The 18787-nt window shown below is 38.3% G+C and overlaps 1 pseudogene; it reads right to left on the bottom strand.

Annotated features, from left to right (window-relative positions):
* Window positions 1-286: 286 nt before the first annotated feature.
* On the bottom strand, window positions 287-17862 carry LOC141517532 (disks large-associated protein 4-like; annotated as a pseudogene).
* Between the last annotated feature and the right edge of the window lie 925 nt (window positions 17863-18787).

The raw sequence follows: 18787 nt of genomic DNA, 5'->3' as shown, positions 1-18787 counted from the left end.
TATTGATATCTTCGATGAACAGCTGCAACAAGTTCCCAAACCCAGACAAATCCTGGGCTGTCAGCTGGGGTTGGAGTCAAGGTTCAAATTTTTGTCACAAAGTCCCCAGAACTGTTGGAAATTCTAAGACCTCAGTAACTGGACACTTCCATCACCATTCAGGATTTTCCCTAAGACTTCAGTCTCTCCAGCATTAGGAAGACTCCAGGGGAAAACTGGACAAAGTCTCCAGTGAGAGTTCAGATGGGAGAAGTAAGGAAGTCTCGAAGGCTGGTCATTGTTTTCTTCATAGGCGGGGGTTGAGCTTGATCTGGGAGGCCTTGATGGATAGCCAGAGGTTGGCACTGATGTGAATGGAGTGGCAGTGTGGCGGGCAGTCAGACCAGCTCCTCTCAGAGGATTTACAAATGGAGTCATTGACCTCTTACCTGTCTGAGTCAGTATCCCACATACTGTGAAAGTTCCACTGTATCACCATTTATCCCAATTCCACCTGTATCCGAATGGACTGGGATTCTGTAGCAGGAGGTGACTCTTCCTTTGGTATGGGATGAATGCAGTCAATTTATATTCCTGTAGATGAAAGTTTTCTTTTGGGGATGGTCTTGGCTTTGGGCTCCTCACTGGTCAATGTTCCTTTGTCATTCTTCAGAGCTGCATTTTTCTAGAGTAGCTTTGGTGCCTCCTGTACCTGAGTTCGTCCTCTACTGGGTCATTCTGGGGAACTGGATGCTGTCTAAACTGCAGAGGAATTGCTCAGACCAGACTATCTGTTGACCTTGCTTTTGTGGACCTGGAGGTCAAGCTAGTGATCCTGGGCCGACTTGGAGCTGCTCTGAACAGTGCTGAAGATGGCTTCAATGTGGTTCAGGGAAGGACAAGAGGCAGCATCTTCTTATATGCCACTAAGCATGATAAACATCTCCCTTTTTATGTTTATCTCATACCTAAACAATCTCTTTAACAATTTTAACATGAAATTTTAAGTAAATTTATAATTAATATATAAAATAAACATAAAATATTAAATAAATTTTATCTTTTTTCTTTGTCTGTAGCACGATCAATCAGAGAGATTCCTGACTTGCTGAACTGTGGGTATCTTTGTGAAGGAAGGGAAGGGAAGAAGAATAAGCATTTATAAAATTCCTACTATATATCAGATACCTATTCTAAGTAGTTTACCATGTTATCTCACTTGATTCTCAAAACAGCTTCAGAAGATAGGTGCTAAAAATACCCCCAATTTGTTGTTGTTTTTTAGTCATTTCTGTCATGTCTGACTCTTCAGACATTTGGAGGATTTTTTTTTTAGGTTTTTGCAAGGCAAATGGGGTTAAGTGGCTTGCCCAAGGCCACATAGCTAGGTAATTATTAAGTGTCTGAGTCTGAAATCGGATTTGAACCCAGGTACTCCTGACGCCAGGGCCGGTGCTTTACCCACTATGCCACCTAGGTGCCCCCTTGGAGATTTTCTTTGTCAAAGATACTGAAGTGGTTTGCCTTTTCTTCTCTACCTCAATTTATAGATGAGTCAAACAGAAATTGAGGCAAACAAGGTTAAAGTGATTTTGCCCAGGCTCACACAGTAAGAGTCCAAGGTCAGATTTGAATTCAGGAAGATGAGTCCTCTTTACTCTAGGTCTGGCACTCTATCTACTATGCTACCTAGATGCCATGAAGCTGGACATGTATGTGCTTTGGTTTCTCTCTATCTTGCTGCCATGACACAGTAACTCCCAATTAGTGCTCAGTGACTGGGTTGTTGTGCAAAGATATTTGATGATAGAGTCAAGGGAGACAGACTCTTTATCAAGGAATCTCTCCATTCTATAATCTATAAGAACTATAGAAATACTTCTACCTTCCGATTGGGGACTCCTTTCCAGGGTTTGCCCTCCTTTAGAATTCCAGTAAAGGATTGGGAGGAAAATTCTCTCCCCTTCTTCTTCCCCAGGGACAATAGCAGCTTGCAGGATGAGTACATGGGAGCAGGTACTTGGTTTTTGTTTTTGTTTTTGTTTTGTGTTTTTGATTATGTTTTGCTTAGGTGAAACAGTCCTTGACTGCACTCTTCTGCACTTTTACTGTAGATGCTAGGAAATGGATGTTCTAACTTGAACAGATCCCTTGTGCGATGAGAGTTCCTGAATTTAGTTCCAGTTGCCCAGCAGGAAGCAATTTCATAACTCTTAGTCTCTTGGAAGAGAAGAACATCATCATCATTACTAGCAAGTAGCCTCTGGCCAGAAAATCTTGACTTGTTAAAAGCTGCCCAGAGGGACAACTAGATAGGGCAGTAGATAGAGCACTGGCCCTGGAGTCAGGAGGACCTGAGTTCAAATCTGGTCTCAGACACTCAATAATTACCTAGCTGTATGGCCTTGGGCAAGCCACTTGACCCCATTTTCCTTGCAAAAAATCTAACAAAAAAAAAGGCTGCTCAGAGAGTAGACTAGAAGGAAATGAGAAATAGCTATTTAGCATTCCCACAAAATTTTATTTACCATCTGCAGGGAAAATAATGAGTGTAAATGGATCGTTGGAGGCATTTTATATGTACTTGTTCTTACAAACCTATGAGTCTTTTGTGTCTTAAGCATTTTCTTTAGTGGAGGAAGTAAAAAGCTACACCATCCACATTGGACATGGGACGGCTACATGGCTCAATATGGAGTTAGGAAGACCTGAGTGCAAATCAAGTCTCATATACTAGCTGTATGAGCTTGGGCAAGTCATGTTAACATCTGTCTGCCTCATCTGTTTCTTTATCTGTAAAACAGAAATAGAATAGCACTTACCTCCTGTAGTTGATATGATATAATATTTATAAAGCCCTTTGTAAACCTTAAAGAACTCTGTAAATTCTAGCTATAATTATTATTTTTCCATTAGATTGGGAGGTCCTTGTTTTTTGCTGCTCTTTGTATCCCCAGTACTTAGCAGAGTGGCTGGTCCATAGTAAGAGCTCAGCAAATGTTTATTGATAAAGAATTCTATGATGCACATTTTGGGCAGATCTCACACTTGATTTTGGAGATTTCTCTGGAGTTATTTCAGTCAGGAAGAAAGAAAACTTACCTTCCCCCACCTCAATTTTTTGGGTCACAAGACCCCCAGGGTCAAACTTAAATCTGTTTGATCCCAGAGGAGAGACTCTTTTGCCCACTGCCCTACCTTGTCTAAAGTGTACATGTTTTTACATCACAATTGCTTTCAGAGGCAGGAAAATCTGATTCCTTCATGTTGAAACCTATTTCAAACTTCTTGCCTTCTCAATGACAGTGGGGTGCAAGAGGGAAAAATTTAGGAACTCAAAAAATTTTTAAATGAATGTTAAAAATTGTTTTTTTTTCATGTAATTGGTGAAAAAATACTAAGTAAGACAGCCTTCACTGCACCTATATTAAAATAGAAACTCCTTACTCTGACATTTAAGGATTTCTACAGTCTCATTCTAACTTACCCTTCCAGGCTTATTTTACATTGCTCCCTTTCACACATTCTATCTTCTAGGTGTTTTAAGTGTTCCCTGAACTCCCACATTAGCATTTATGTCTGGTAGGTACTTCTTCCTCATCCATGCTTGTCTGAATCCTTATCTTCCTTTTCTGGTTCTGTTCCAGTATCATCTCCAATGGGAAACCTTTCCAGTCCTAATAATTGAGTTCCAGTTGCCCAGCAGGAAGTGATTTCATAACTCTTAGTCTCCTCCTTCAAACGATCATTTCTTTACTTCTCTAGGTAGATTGCTTACCCAATGGCCCAGTGAATAGAGCCCTGTATTTGGACTTAAGATGACCCAAGTTCAAATTCAGCCTTGACAAGTGACTTTTGATCTTGGTCTGCCTTTGTTCTCTCAAATCTAAATTAGGAATTATAATACCACTTACCTCCCCAGTTTTTTTTTCAGAATCAAATGAGATAATCTTTATAAAATACTTAATCTGATATCTGCAACATAGCAAGTACTATACAAATGTTAGATTCTTCTGATTATTATCATCATCCTCCTTTTCATATTGTATTCCCCCAGTAGACACATAGCAGATAATTAAATGTATGTTGGACTAAATTCATCCTTCACAAAAGACAAACCTGCAGTTTCAATACACTGCCACCAGATGGGATAGTAACAAGGTCAAATGGTCCAAAGTGGTCACTGGGTCTGAAATTATAGTGATGCTCTTTCCTTTCAGTCCCCTAGAGTTCTGGAGTTATGCTTTTTTTTTTTTTTTTTTTTTTTTTTGCCCGATAGTAACAGAAATTTAAAACAGTTGAATGTGAACAACAGTTATTTTAAGAAGACACTAACTTTTATGGAGGATAAAAGGGACTCTGAAACAAAGTTAGAGTTTGATACCATTTCCATTCTTGTTTAACCTAACATTGAACCACCCTGAATCTTATATTGTATTTATTAGCTCAACAGTATGTTCTGATCTTTCAGGTTGTCTGAATGTCAAATTGTCCATGGTGGTTTTTCTTTCAGTGGATGGTTAACTTCTCTGACTCAATACAAGAGATCTGTTCTGCAAGTCCAGTTATTAGCTCACACTTATAACAATAATTAACTTTTTATTTGATGTTTTAAGGTTTAGATGCTTTAATCCCATGAGTTAAGTAGTGTGGTTAGGTTTTTTTTCTTCAAGGTCACACCCAGGTGCCATCTTCCCTTGGAAACCTTTCCTGACCTGTTCTTTCTTCCTAAAAACTTCTTAATTCACTTTCTTTCAGATATATCTTCTCCTATTAAATTGGAACCTCTGAGAGGCAAGGGACAAGACATTGTTTTGTTTACATATTCCCCAGTTCGTAGCAGAGTATCTTGTACCATCATAGTTTAGAGACCTCCTCAAGTCTCAGTGTCAAATCCTAGCATGTGTTTTGAGGGGAATGAGGTGCACACTGATGCTTAATAAAGATTTATTGAATCAAATTAGTATCTTCATTTACAGAGGAGGTGCTACAGTAGGTACAGCACTGGACTTGGAGTCCAAATCCTACCTCAGACACTTACTATTTGCCATAACCAGGGCAGAGTCACATACCTCTTTGCATCAATTTCCTCAACATAAAATAATAGACATTAATAGGATCTATCATCTATGATTGTTGTGAGGATCAAATGGGATAATATATATATATATATATATATATATATATATATATATATATAAAGTAAATAGTATGGAACCTGTCACACATTCATACAGTAGGCACTATATAAAAAGCTAGCTATTTTAATTAAGAAGAGACTGAAGTTCAAGGCGTTTAAGTGAAATCATTTATGGTCGCATAACTAGCAAATGGCAGAAATAAGATATGAATTTGGGTTTCTGATTCCAAGTCCAGTGCAATTTAAACTAAGAACATGAAAGACTTTAGTCTTTTTAGTAAGCCTTTTTTCTGTTTCTCCATGTTTAATAATTCAATGCTTACTTTATCCAGTTATAATCTTTTATTATTCCATGATTCCTTATATTCATGTATCCTAAAACTACTCTTCATCCTTAGTGTGAAATCTAATCTCTTCCCATGCAGTACTTTCCCAGGCCATCATCCTTGGACTAGCTACACTTTCCTCCTTTTCCAATCTTAACTCCTTGGTGAACCAATTCAACTCTCTACTATTCTCTGTTTATGAATCCTTGTCCTGTCGCAGTTCACCAAACTTCAATGACCTTTGATTACTTCTGCAATCTGTCTACTTCATTTTAGTACATGTGTTGCTGAATGGAACCGGAAGAAGCCATGTCGACTGGATTTTCTACCAATTTATGCTATCTAATTAAAGCTGTACCCTCATTTAAGTAATGCAATTCTTTTACTTCTCCCTAGTCAATTCCTATAAAAGTTGGGAGTGAGGGAGGAAGGGAGTAGCCTAGAGACTAGAATTCTAATTCAGGACAGTAGTCTCATGTCCTCAAACAGGTAGTTTCACTATTGCAGACCTCAGTTTACTTATCTGTAAAATGAAGGAGTTAAACTAGTAGCCTCTAATGTTCTATACAGGTCTAAATCCATGATCCTATGATCTGAAAAATGAGGGGAGTTAACAACATTCTAGTACTCTAAATGTGTTGAATTGTATTTAATTTTTTACTTTCTGATGGAAAAAGTTATGAATCACACCCTAGTTGAATTCACTTATCCAGTATATGAGTTATATCCGCTTTGCAGGCAGGAAGGAAGCTGACCTAGAATTTAAGGTACCTGATTGCTTGTTAGCCTGGTATTTCAAGACCAATGGATGAAAAGTGTCATAAAAATCATAAAGTCTTGTCTCATGGTTTCCTTATTCCCTTTATTTATGTCTATCACATTAGTTATCCTCCCTGTTGTCATCTGGAAAATACCTCTCATTTTCTAAACACTTAAACTTTGAAACCCATATTTTCCAGGGAAATGTCAAGGGTGATTCTGGGTCAGTTACAGAACTGGGTCTCTGTTCATTTTCTGCTAGAGGCATCTTTCTCTGACACTCGTGACCTCACCATCTTGGCTCCTTTGTAAGAAAAGAGGCTTGGTATTTTTTGGATCCCTTCCTTCAGACTTTGCCAGTGGCATGCACTTGCATACACATTGATGTTTTGGAAGAGTGAGAGGTAGCTGAGGCTAGTCCAAATGGGAAATGGATAAAGATCTAGAGCTTAGGAATACTTCCTTGTTTGAAGCCTGCCTTCCTGAATCCATAAAAGTGAGTCAGGTAGAGCTGGTAAGAAAAAGCAGTCATTTTGGGTGATCCAGTGTTTTAGACAAACCTTTTGTCTGGTGTGATGTCAAAGCAAGTGGGTTGTTTTTTTTTTTTTAATATTACAGACTATCATGTTCTTTTCACAGATTTAGCATCTTAGAGTTAAAAAAGGGGGCTAAAAGATTACTCAGTCTAATCCATACTGATATAAGAATTCCCTCTACATGACCAACAAATGGTTATTGAATCTTTCCTTGAAAGCTTTTAGTGAGGGGGAACTTTCTTGAATCAGCCCATTCCACTCTTTGATATCTCTATTTCTTAGGAAATTTTCTCCTTACAGTAATAATTAACCTACTAATTCTATAACTGCTACTCAGATTCAATTTGAAGGCTAACCCATGGTTATTTATCTATCAACAGGAGTTGATATATCCTTAAAGAAAGTAGTAAAATATTTCATTGAGATGGATTAGCAAGACAAAATAAGAGGGGGAAATCAATAAATCAATCAACAAGCCTCTATTAAAGAACCTAGTATGTATTAGATACTATGTGTGACATTATGGATATAAATACCAAGAATGAAATAATCCCAGCTCTCCAAGGACTTATACTCTAATAGGGAAAAACATATATAAATAAATACAGAATAATAATAATAAAATGATTAATTACAAGTTATGGAAGAAAATCATTGCTAGTTGAGCAGAGCAGGACAATTTTCAAGAAGTAAATGGTACTTGAGTTGTGTCTTGAAGTAAAAAAAAAGAAAAAATTAATAGAAGAATCATTCCCATACCTAATATAAAAATACATTTATCTTTGACAAGTTCCTGACAGGCAGGGAGACAAAAAGCATTTGTGAAATACCATGTGCCAGACACAGAATTGGCAAGTCAAAAAAGGAACAATCTCTGCCTTCAAAGAGCTTTCATTCTGATGAGGAAAAGCAATACATTAAAAGGAGCTAAAAATTGGGAGGAGAGGGAGTACAGTGACAGAATCTGGAAGAGTCAGATAAACAGCTTGTGTCATAGCTCAGTCTCTCTTTCTTTGCTCCCAGCAGTGACAGTGTGATTTCCTCTCAGGAACAGGCATTCATCTAAACTCACCTAATTCTAGATTCATCAGAAGAAGTAAAGGGGGGAAAGGGAAAGAAGCAAGCATTTATAAATCGCCTATGTCAACAACTCTGCCAAACGCTTTTTTCTTTTTCTGTCTTTATTTTTATTTATTTACATATTACTAAAATATTCTTGTTGTAAGAGTAAACATAATCCCCTCCCTCACAAAAATATAAAACCATGAGAAATAAAGTGAAAGAAAGAGAAAAAAATGTGTTTCAGTCTCTGTTCTGATACCATCAGTGCTGTCTCATAAGTCTATCAGAGAAATTACATATTTTTCCACAGTTGTTGCTGATTGTAATTCCCTCCATCCACTCCTCTCCACTACCATTTATTATATTTTATCTCTCCTTTCACTCTGTCTCTTTTCATAAACGTGCTGTGGGGCAACCGAGTAGCACAATGGACAGAGCACTGGTCCTGGGGCCAAGAGGCCCAAGCCTACATCCCACCCCAGAGACCCAGCCACCACCAGGCCTGTGGTCCCCGACAGGCTACCCAATCCTACCACCTTACAAAAAGTGAAAAAGAAAATGTTATATCTGACTATCCTCTCCCATGATCTACCCTTTCCTCTATTCCCTACATCTGCCCTCCCCTCTCTCTGTCCCCTTTCTCTCCTTTTTCTTCTAGATTTCTATACCCTTTTGAGTATGTATGCTGTTTCCTCTCTGAGCCATTTCTGATGAGAATGAAGGCTCCCTCATTCCCCCTTACCTCCCCCCCCCTTCCATACCATTGCAAAAGCTATTTCTTGATTCTTTTACATGAAATATCTTAGCCTAGTCTACCTCTCCTTTCTCTTTCTCCCAGTACAGTAGCCTTTCACCCATTGACTCCACTTTTACAATATATTATACCTTCAAATTCAGCTCTCTCCTGTGTCGACTTTAAAAGCTCCTCCTAACTGCTCTATTAATTGAGATGGTTCAAATGAGTATTATCTATATCATCTTCCCACGCAGGAATACATGCAGCTCATCATCATTAAATCCCTCATTATTTACCCTTTTCACCCACTCTCTATTCACCTGAGTCCTTGAGTACTTGAAGATCACCTGAGTACTTGAAGATCAAACTTTCTGTTCTACTCTGGCTGTTGCAACAGGAATATTTGAAATTCCCTTGGTTCATTGAAAGTCTATCTTTTCCCCTGGAAGAGGATGTTCAATTTTGCTGGGTAGTTGATTCTTAGTTTATGCAGAACACTTTTATAAATATTATCCCATTTGATCCTTGCAACAATCCTGTGAGACAGAGGCTATTATCACCTCCATTTTACAGTTGTAAAAACTGAGGCAGACAGAAGTTAAGTGACTTGCCTAGTTTTTAGTGTCTGAGGCCAGATTTGGACTCAGGTCTTCCTAACTCCAGGTCCAGCATTCTAACCACTGTACAATATGATTGCCTTAGGGAGTCTGCTAAAGACTTGTGGACATGGGTCTTGTTCTGTCACAGTTATCTTCTTTCCCCTGTGCCATCGTCCAACTTGTCCTCTTTCTCTGCAGATTTTTTTTTTTAGATTTTTGCAAGGCAATGGGGTTAAGTGACTTGCCCAAGGCCACACAGCTAGGTAATTATTAAGTGTCTGAGGTCAGATTTGAACCCAGGTACTCCTGACTCCAAGGCCGGTGCTCTATCCACTGCACCACCTAGCTGCCCCTCTCTGCAGATTTTTTCAGTCAGTCAATAAGCTTTTATTAAGGACCTTTTCTGTGCCAGACACTCCACTAAAGTATACAAAGAAATACAAGACAACCTCTACCCTTTACCCTTCCACCAGGTGTCCTGATTTTGAAACCTCCCACCTCTCCAAAGACTGCAACAAAAATATGCTTTGTAGTAAAAAAAAAGAAAGAGAAGCTTGGTAAGGATAGGACCCAACAGTTCTCGACTTACAAAGCAAGCCACCTTGCCTCAAGACCTACTTGGGGAAATAGAGTTTCAAGAATCTCTCCCATTTAGTGATGCTTTCTGACTCCTAAGAATCCTGGGAAATGAAGCTCTGGCAATTTTCTCCTCAGTCACATCCATCATCAAGTTTAATAGCTACCTCTCTTTAACAACTAGCCATTTCTCTTTTCATTTGTGTCCAAGCAGAATCAGAATAATCTCTCCTCTTCAGGACAGCCCTTCAAATAATGGAGATATGTGTCATGTTCCACCCTAAGTTCTCTCTAGTCTAAACATTCCCCAGTCCTCAATCCATATGACCTTATTGAAAGGCCATTTGCCATTCTGGTTACTCTCCTCTAGATGTTTCTTCTTAAAATGTGCCACCTAGAATACAGTACTGTATATCTAATGTGGTCTGAACAATGCACAGAGGAAAAGAAAGAGACCAACTTGAAGTGGGGAGATGAATTAAGAGGTTTATGCAGAAAGTTCAGGGGTAAGAAGATAGGGACTTAAAGACTGGTTAAATACTAAAGGATAGAAATATGGCTAAGGTAATTCCAAGGTTCTGAGCCTAAATGCCTGAGAAAGTATTCATTGTACTAAGAGAAGAAAGAGAAGCATGGTAAGGCTAAGAGAGAGGAAGAGGACTCAGGACTCAGGACAAAGATTGGCTCCTACTACATACAGATGCTTCCATCCCATCTTATATCCTTTATGAATTGCTATTTCTAAGAGTGAGGCAGGGCAGGAAAAAAAAAGATGAGGAAAGATCTAGAAGTACAGTAACAGAAATGGGATAAAAGAGTAGGGTGACAGAGAAATAGGAATTCTCTATATTTTTCCCTTTCTAGGAACTCCATTTTAGAATGTCTCGATTTGAATGTAAAAGAGTGGTCATATCTAACCTTTTGTCTTTCTTTACTCCTGTTCTTGTGAAAGGAGAACCAAAAGACAGTCTACCCAGTCTCTGTCCCCCAGGCCAACAACAATCTAATCCATTAAATTTATTTAATGAATATTAATTCATAAGTGTTGAGGATACAAAAGAAGATAAAAGTCTATCCCTGATCCCAAGAGATAATATAGAAATAAATATATAGCAAGCAGTTAGATAGTGGATGTTACATCTCTTTTTCAGTCGTATCTGACTCTCTGTGATCCCATTGGGGTTTTCTTGACAAAGAATGATTTCCCATTTCCTTCTCCAATTCATTTTACAAATGAGTAACCTAGGGCAAGTAGGTTTATATGGGTAGGAAGAATCCAAGATTAGATAAGAACTCACTGAGATGTCTTCCTGACTCCCAGTCAGGTACTCTATCCAATCTACCACCTAGGTGTCCCATATACAGAATAAATGGAAAACAGTTAAAAGGGAGGAAAACACTGGCAGATTCTGGGCTCAAATCCAGCCTCAGACACATAATACTTACATAGCTGTGACCTTGGGCAAATCACTTAACCCCATTGCCTTGCCAAAAAAACAAACAAACCCAAAAGACAAAACACTGGAATTAGGAAGGGATGAGGAAGGCTTCCTGTAGAAGGTGGAATTCTAGCTGGGACTAAAAGTTAGCTATGGAAGTCAAATGATAGGTCAACATAAAATGTGCATCATGTACTTGTTCTTTTATCTCTCATAAGTAGCCATTTTAGGTAGCCTAGGAATACATCAAAACACTATTACACTATCAATTTGAGTAAAGTTCAGAATAGGCCAAGTAAACTGGAGTGTGGAGTGATTAAACTGGGAGTGAGACTATGGGAAAAGATTAGTATAAAAAATTAATAAAATTAATCACAAAGTGCTGACTTAAAAGAAAGGGATAAAAACCAAGACAAAAAGGAATAACTCAATCAAGGAAAACATAACTAACAATAATACCCTGAAATTCAGCAAAATATTTATTAAACCATTCCCATACAAAATACCTGTGAAATACCACCTCATACCCTTCAGAATGAAAAAATGCTAGGACTGAGAAAATAGGCAGTTTAATGCACTGCTGGTGGTTCTGTGAACTGGTCTAACCATTCTGAAAAGTAATTTAGAACTACACCCCAAAGGCTATTAAACTGTGATTGACCTAGTGATACTGCTGTTAGAGCTCTACCCAAAGAGATCAAAGAATAAGGAAAAGGACTCATGAATACAAAAATACTGACAACAGCTCTTTTCTTTTTTTTTAAGTTGTTCCAAATTCTTTTTTCTTTTTTTTAAATTTATTTTTATTAAAGATATTATTTGAGTTTTACAATTTTCCCCCAATCTTGCTTCCCTCCCCCCACCCCCACCCCACAGATAGCACTCTGTCAGTCTTTACTTTGTTTCCATGTTGTACCTTGATGCAAATTGGGTGTGATGAGAGAGAAATCATATCCTTAAAGAGAACAGAATTCTCAGAGGTAACAAGATCAAATAATAAGATATCTGTTTTTTTTTTTTCTAAATTAAATGGACTAGTCCTTGTACTTTGTTCAAACTCCACAGCTCCTTATCTGGATACAGATGGCACTCTCCTTTGCAGACAGCCCAAAATTGTTCCCAATTGTTGCACTGATGGAATGAGCAAGTCCTTCAAGGCTGAACATCACTCCCATGTTGCTGTTAGGGTGTGCAGTGTTTTTCTGGTTCTGCTCATCTCACTCAGCATCAGTTCATGCAAATCCCTCCAGGTTTCCCTGAAATCCCATCCCTCCTGGTTTCTAATAGAACAATAGTGTTCCATGACATACATATACCACAGTTTGCTAAACCATTCCCCAATTGAAGGACATTTACTGGATTTCCAATTCTTTGCTTTGCCACCACAAACAGGGCTGCTATAAATAACAGCTCTTTTCTTGTACAAAGAACTGGAAACTGAAGGAGTACCTATCAATTGGGAAATGGCTGAACAAATTATGATATATATGATAATGGAAGGTGATAGTGATAATACCTTGGCCATATTTCTATCCTTTAGTATTTAACCAGTCTTTAAGTCCCTGTCTTCTTACCCCTGAACTATCTGCATAAACCTCTTAAGTGGTAGGTGGAGTGAGAGAGAATGAGGTAACAAATATGACATCAAGGTTGTGATCCTAATGGCTAGAAGGGTAGTGGTACTCTCAACTGTAACTGAGAAGTTTGGAAGGTGGGGGGTGGGGGGAGAGAAGAGAAAGGGAAAGAATAGCATGAATGATTAAAGGGATGGTGTTAGGAAAATCTGGGAAGACTTTATGAACTGATACAATGTGAAGTGAGAACCAGGAGAATAATTTTTACAGTAATCAATAACAACAATATTATAAAAATAATTAACTTTGAGACTTAGAAACTCTGACACAATTATCAATATACTTAATACAGTTCTAAAATATCATGATGTAACATGCTATCCACCTTAAGATTTTCTACCTTAGGGGCAGCTAGGTGGGGTAGTGGATAGAGCACTGGTCCTGAAGTCAAGAAGACCTGGGTTTAAATCTGGCCTCAGACACTTAATAATTGCCTGTGTGACCTTGGGCAAGTCACTTAATCCCTTTGCCCTAAATAAAGAAAAGAATTTTAAAAAAATAAATAAAAGAATTTTTAAAAAAAGATTATCCACCTTAAGTGGATAAAAGGATAGATCAAAGTATATTTTCTCCCCCCCCCCCTTTTTTGGATAGGTTAATGTGGGAATTTGCTTTTCATGACTATATATATTTGTAACAAATTTTGTCCAGTGGATTGAACAGAAGGGAAAGAAAGAATGCATCATTAAAAATAAAATAAAAGTTGAATTTTTTTAAATTTGTAAATTAAAAAAACTTCCTATACATACCAACCTTTGAACAAGCTCTCTCCCATGTCAGGCAGGATCTTCTTCCTCATCTCCTGGAAACTTTAAATTCCTTACAGGCTCAATTTGAAAGCTACCTTCTTCAGGAATGATAAGAAAATAAGTTCTTACAGGGTAGGACTGATTTCATTTTATTGATCCAAGGCAAGTCATTTTAGTGCTTTAGGCCAGCAGTCTCCAAACACTTTCATTTGGAACCCCTATAAATAAAAAAAAGGTTTCAGCCTGAATTCCTATGCATATATGTAACTCACTTGTAAGTTTTGAAACCTATTACAGTACTGATAATGGTGTAATTATAAAGTTTTTACTAAGTAGGAATTGAAATGGGATGAGATAGAGATGAGGTCAAATATGATTCTATAGTCAATAAAAGTCACTTGATTTTTCTGAATAGTGACATAGTCTGACACATACTTTAGGAAAATCACATTATTAGACATGTGAAGAATAGATTGGAGAGGGAAGAGATGAGAAACAAGCAAGACAATTAAGTGGCTAGGGCAAAAGTCCAACACAAAAGTGATGTGGACCTGAACTAGGTTCTGGCTACATAAGGGGAGAGAAGGAGACAAATATCAATGGTATGATGTCATGAAAGTAGAAATAATATTTGGCAATTCACTGTGGTAGGTGGAGTGAGAGAGAATGAGGTAACAAATAAGACATCAAGGTTGTGAGCCTAATGATTGGGAAGTTTAGAAGAGGTCTGAAAAGGCAGTGAGTGGGGAGAGAAGAGAAAGGGAGAGACAACATGAATGAGTTGTTCAATGGGAATCACAATACAGTAACATCTGCTTATCCTGTATAGCTCACTCTGTCCTACTCAAAAGGAAGAGAGGGGAGACAGGGATTTTTTCCACTGGTCACTGGCCTAGAGCAGGGATTCTCATACTTTTTGGTCTCAAGAACCTTTACTACTTTTAAAAACTACTGAATACTCCCCCCAAAGAGTTGTAATTTTTGGTCATATCAATCAATATTTACCATATTAGAAATGAAGACATCTTGAATATGGAAATAGTTTTGAGTTGGCTGACTCCCTAAAAGGAGCATGGAGCTTGCTCTCTGAGAGGCTCCTGTGAGGCCATAAGGTGATCTGAGGATAGACTGACTAAGGCATGAGTGTAAGACAGAGTGCAGAATTTCTCAACAACACCTGCAAAAATATGGTCCCAAGTGTCTGGGCAGTGGTTAGATCAAAACTGCCTTGAGAATGGAGTTGGGAGTTTTTTATAGCAGAGGGAGAGGTTAAATGGGAGAAGCTTGAGAGGGAAGAGCATTAAGAGATAAGGGTAGGTATGAGTTGTTTTGGAGGTGGACCAACTTATCCTACTAGGTAGGTGGGATGTGAATTATGTTCCCACCATTTGAGAGGTTTATCACATAACCCTGAAGGTCAGGTCATGGATCACTTGGATCAACAGCCCACCCGCCTCCTACAATCCCTGGTCCCTCATTTGGAGATCACTTCTCTAAGCAGGTTTTTTTGTTTTTTGCTTTTTTTTAGTTTTTGCAAGGCAGTGGGGTTAAGTGGCTTGCCCAAGGCCACATGGCTAGGTAATTATTAAGTGTCTGAGGTCAGATTTGAACTCAGGTACTCCTGACTCCAGGGCCAGTGCTCTATCCACTGCGCCACCTAGCAGCTCTTTTTAAAAAAATTTTTTTATTGTTTTTTTGAATTTTATAATTTTTTCCCTAATCTCGCTTCCTTCCCTCCCATCCCCCACAGAAGGCAGTCTGTTAGTCTTTATATTCTTTCCATTGATCAAAATTGAATGTATTGAGAGAAAATCATATTCTTAAGGAGAAAAAAATTTATGAGATAGCAAAATTACATATGACACCTTTTTATTTTTAGGTTTTTGCAAGGCAAATGGGGTTAAGTGGCTTGTCCAAGGCCATGCAGCTAGGTAATTATTAAGTGTCTGAGGGCAGATTTGAACTCAGGTACTCCTGACTCCAGGGCCAGTACTCTATCCACTGCACCACCTAGCAGCCCCAAGATACCTTTTTTTAAAATTAAATTAAAGGTAATAGCCTTTAGTCTCTGCTCAAACGCTACAATTCTTTCCCTGGATACAGATGGTATTCTCCATTGCAGATACCCCCAAATTGTCCCTGATTGTTGCTCTGATGGAATGAGCATGTATATTAAGGTTGATCATTGCACCCATGTTGCTGTTATGGTGTACAATGTTTTTCTGGTTCTGCTCATCTTGCTAAGCATTATTTCATGCAAATTCTTCCAGGCTTCTCTGAACTCCCATCCCTCCCAGTTTCTAATAGAACAATAGTATTCCATAATGTACATATACCACAATTTGTTCAGCCATTCCCCAACTGATGGACATTCAATCAATTTCCAATTTTTTTGCCACCACAAACAGGGCTGCTATGAATATTTTTGCAGAAGTGATGTTTTTACCCTTTTTCGTCATCTCTTCAAGGTATAGACCCAGTAGTGATATTGCTGGATCAAAGGGTATGCACATTTTTTTTTTTTGCCCTTTGGGCATAATTCCAATTTTCTCTCCAGAAAGGTTTGATCAGTTCACAATACCACAACAATGTCCTTTCTGGTCATATTGGCCACTCTGAGAGGTATGAGGTGGTACCTTAGAGATTCTAAGCAGCTCTTTAAAACTTTAAGGGACAGGTGAGAAAGGTGCTGACCTGAATTGATAGAATAAATTCCTTGATCTGGGAACTCCCTACATTAGGGAAATCAGGAAAAAAAAAACAGCAACAACACCATATGCTTAACACAAAGATTGACAACATTTATTAAGTGCCTACTATGTATTAGACAATATTCTATGGACCAGGGTCAATAAATGAAAAATCCTTACTTACAAAGCACTTACATTCTAAGGGGGAGACAAAAAAGACATATATAAGTCTATAACAATAAAGAAAGAGAATTTGTTGTTGTTCCATGTCCAAATCCTCGTGATCCATGTGGGATTTTCTTGGCAAAGTTAGTGGAGTGGTTTGTCATTTCCTTCTCCAGCTCATTTTACAGCTAAGGAATTAAAAAAAAAACAGAATTAAGTGACTTTTCCAGGGTCACAGTGAGGAAGTGTCTGAGGTTAAAACTGAACTCAGGAAGATGAGGCTTCCTGACCAGAGTTGATGCTCTATCTTCCTGCCACCTGGCTGCCCTAAGAAAAGTGAATAAATACAAAAAAAGACAAAAAATAGTTAAATATAAGAGAGTTTGAGAGGACGAATACCTAGTGATTGGGGGGATCAGGAAAGGCTTCATGTAGAAGATGACACATGGGGGTGTGTGTGTATATCTACAAATATACACAAATACAGATATATTAATATTCATTCGTGTCTATATATATATATTCTGATATGACCAATATATAAATTTGTTTTGCTTCATTATAATGTTTATAACAGATTTTGTTTTTCATGCTTTCTTAAAGGGGAAAAGATAAGAGGGGAAAGAATGCAGACTAGAGAATAATAAAAATCTGAATTTTTAAAAGTAGCTATTTGAGTTGTTTCTTGAAATCAGAGGATGTTCTACTGAGTAGGAGTGCCTTCCAGGCATGAAGGCCTGCCAATACAAAGATGCAAAAGTACAAAGGTGGGAAATGGAGTATCTGTAGAGTTTGAGGCACAAAAAGACTGTCCATTTACCTGCTATATATAGCTTATATTAATTGATGAAGGTTTTTCCCAATTTTTAAGGTTTTTCCCCTCCCTATCCAAAATTACCTATATTTGTATTTACTTATCTGTATAAATGTTGCCTCCCTCCCTAACATAGGAACTCCTTGTGATCTGTTCACTTCTAATTTTATTTGTATCAGTGCTTGCTGTACAGTAAGCAATTAATAAATGCTTGTTGATTTGGTTTCTATTTTCTGATACAAAACAGCAACTTTCAAAGTTTCAGGTCTATTTTTCCCTTTGGGAAGTCTGAAGATCAGAGCTAATTTTCAGAGTCAGAGCTAATCCCCAGCAGTCATAATTTTTCTGATTCTTTCCCTTCTCTACCAATTTTCTCCTAAATTTCTGGTCCCCACTTTGGACTTGCTTCCCCTGCCCACAAGGGGTCAGGATTTCTTCACTTTGGCTTAATTTGGGGGTTCAAGTTTCCCATCATGCACCTTGACCTTGGTTCTGAACCTCCGCACCTCTGATGCTGCTGCTTCTGCTGCTGCTTCCGAATATAAGAGCTAAGGGTTAGCCTCTGGGGGAGAGACCAGAAGAAGTCACTGAAGATGCTACAGCTGCTTCCCATGCCTCCTGGACATGCAGCCTCCTTGGGGTCCTGGACCCCTTCCATAGCATCCTTCCCCACCTGGTCCTCTGGCAAGGTAGGAGGCTTTTGCAGGGCTCTCCCTTCCTAGACAGGGAGGTCTTTTTGTAGTTGTGTGGTCCCTATTTTTTTAGAGTGGTGACATCAGACATAGCTCTTCCCTCTCCAAGAAGTTCCAGTACTTGCTTTTTCTTTCTTTGGAGTTTTTATTCTTGTACTTTCTCTTTATCTCCCTCTCTTTCCTTCTCAGTCCATCTTGGGTCTAGAAGAAGCAGAATAATTTCTAGTTCTTTACTCCTCTCTCCTCAAGTAGTGGGTCCAGCTATTTGTTTAATGTGGGGTGGGAGACATCAAAAGGGATGGGGTATACAAAGAGGATGGCAGTCTTAAAATGACTAAGTATGAGAGAAAGTTTGAAAAATGGTTGTCTGTTAAGATCTTTTCCATAGCAACCACTCTGGAATAAAGTTTGCTGTCTCACACATGCACAGGATCCAGTCTTTCTCACTTTAGTATTTTCCATCCCTCATCCCACCCAAGAAGACAAAACAAAAACAAAAAACCTGAACCAGACATGATTTCTGCAAAACTGATGTGTTTTTCTCAGGTCCTAGGAAATAAATGAGAATATTCCAGTCGGCTAGGAATTCCACTTTGGTAACCTCCCAACAAAAGCCCGGAAATTACTATGTTCCAATAAACATCACAGTGTTCTTGATCTGGTACAATATTTTCTAAAAAGTAAAGTCTGGTATAAGGGGAATCAGGGAGGTTAAAGAAAAGGTGAGAGTAATGTGGTATTATGAAAAGCATTTTGAATTTGGAGTCAGAAAATCTGAGGAGAATAATGGATGGGATATCAGGTGAGTCCCTTAACTTCTCTGAGACTCAATTGCCTCCTTTTCAAAAAATGAGCAACATAATAGACAGCCTATGCTATGATGCTAAAAGT

The sequence above is a fragment of the Macrotis lagotis genome, chromosome 1, assembly GCF_037893015.1.
Source record: "Macrotis lagotis isolate mMagLag1 chromosome 1, bilby.v1.9.chrom.fasta, whole genome shotgun sequence".
In the NCBI taxonomy this organism is placed as follows: Eukaryota; Metazoa; Chordata; class Mammalia; order Peramelemorphia; family Peramelidae; genus Macrotis; species Macrotis lagotis.
This window is presented reverse-complemented; position numbering and strand designations above follow the sequence as displayed.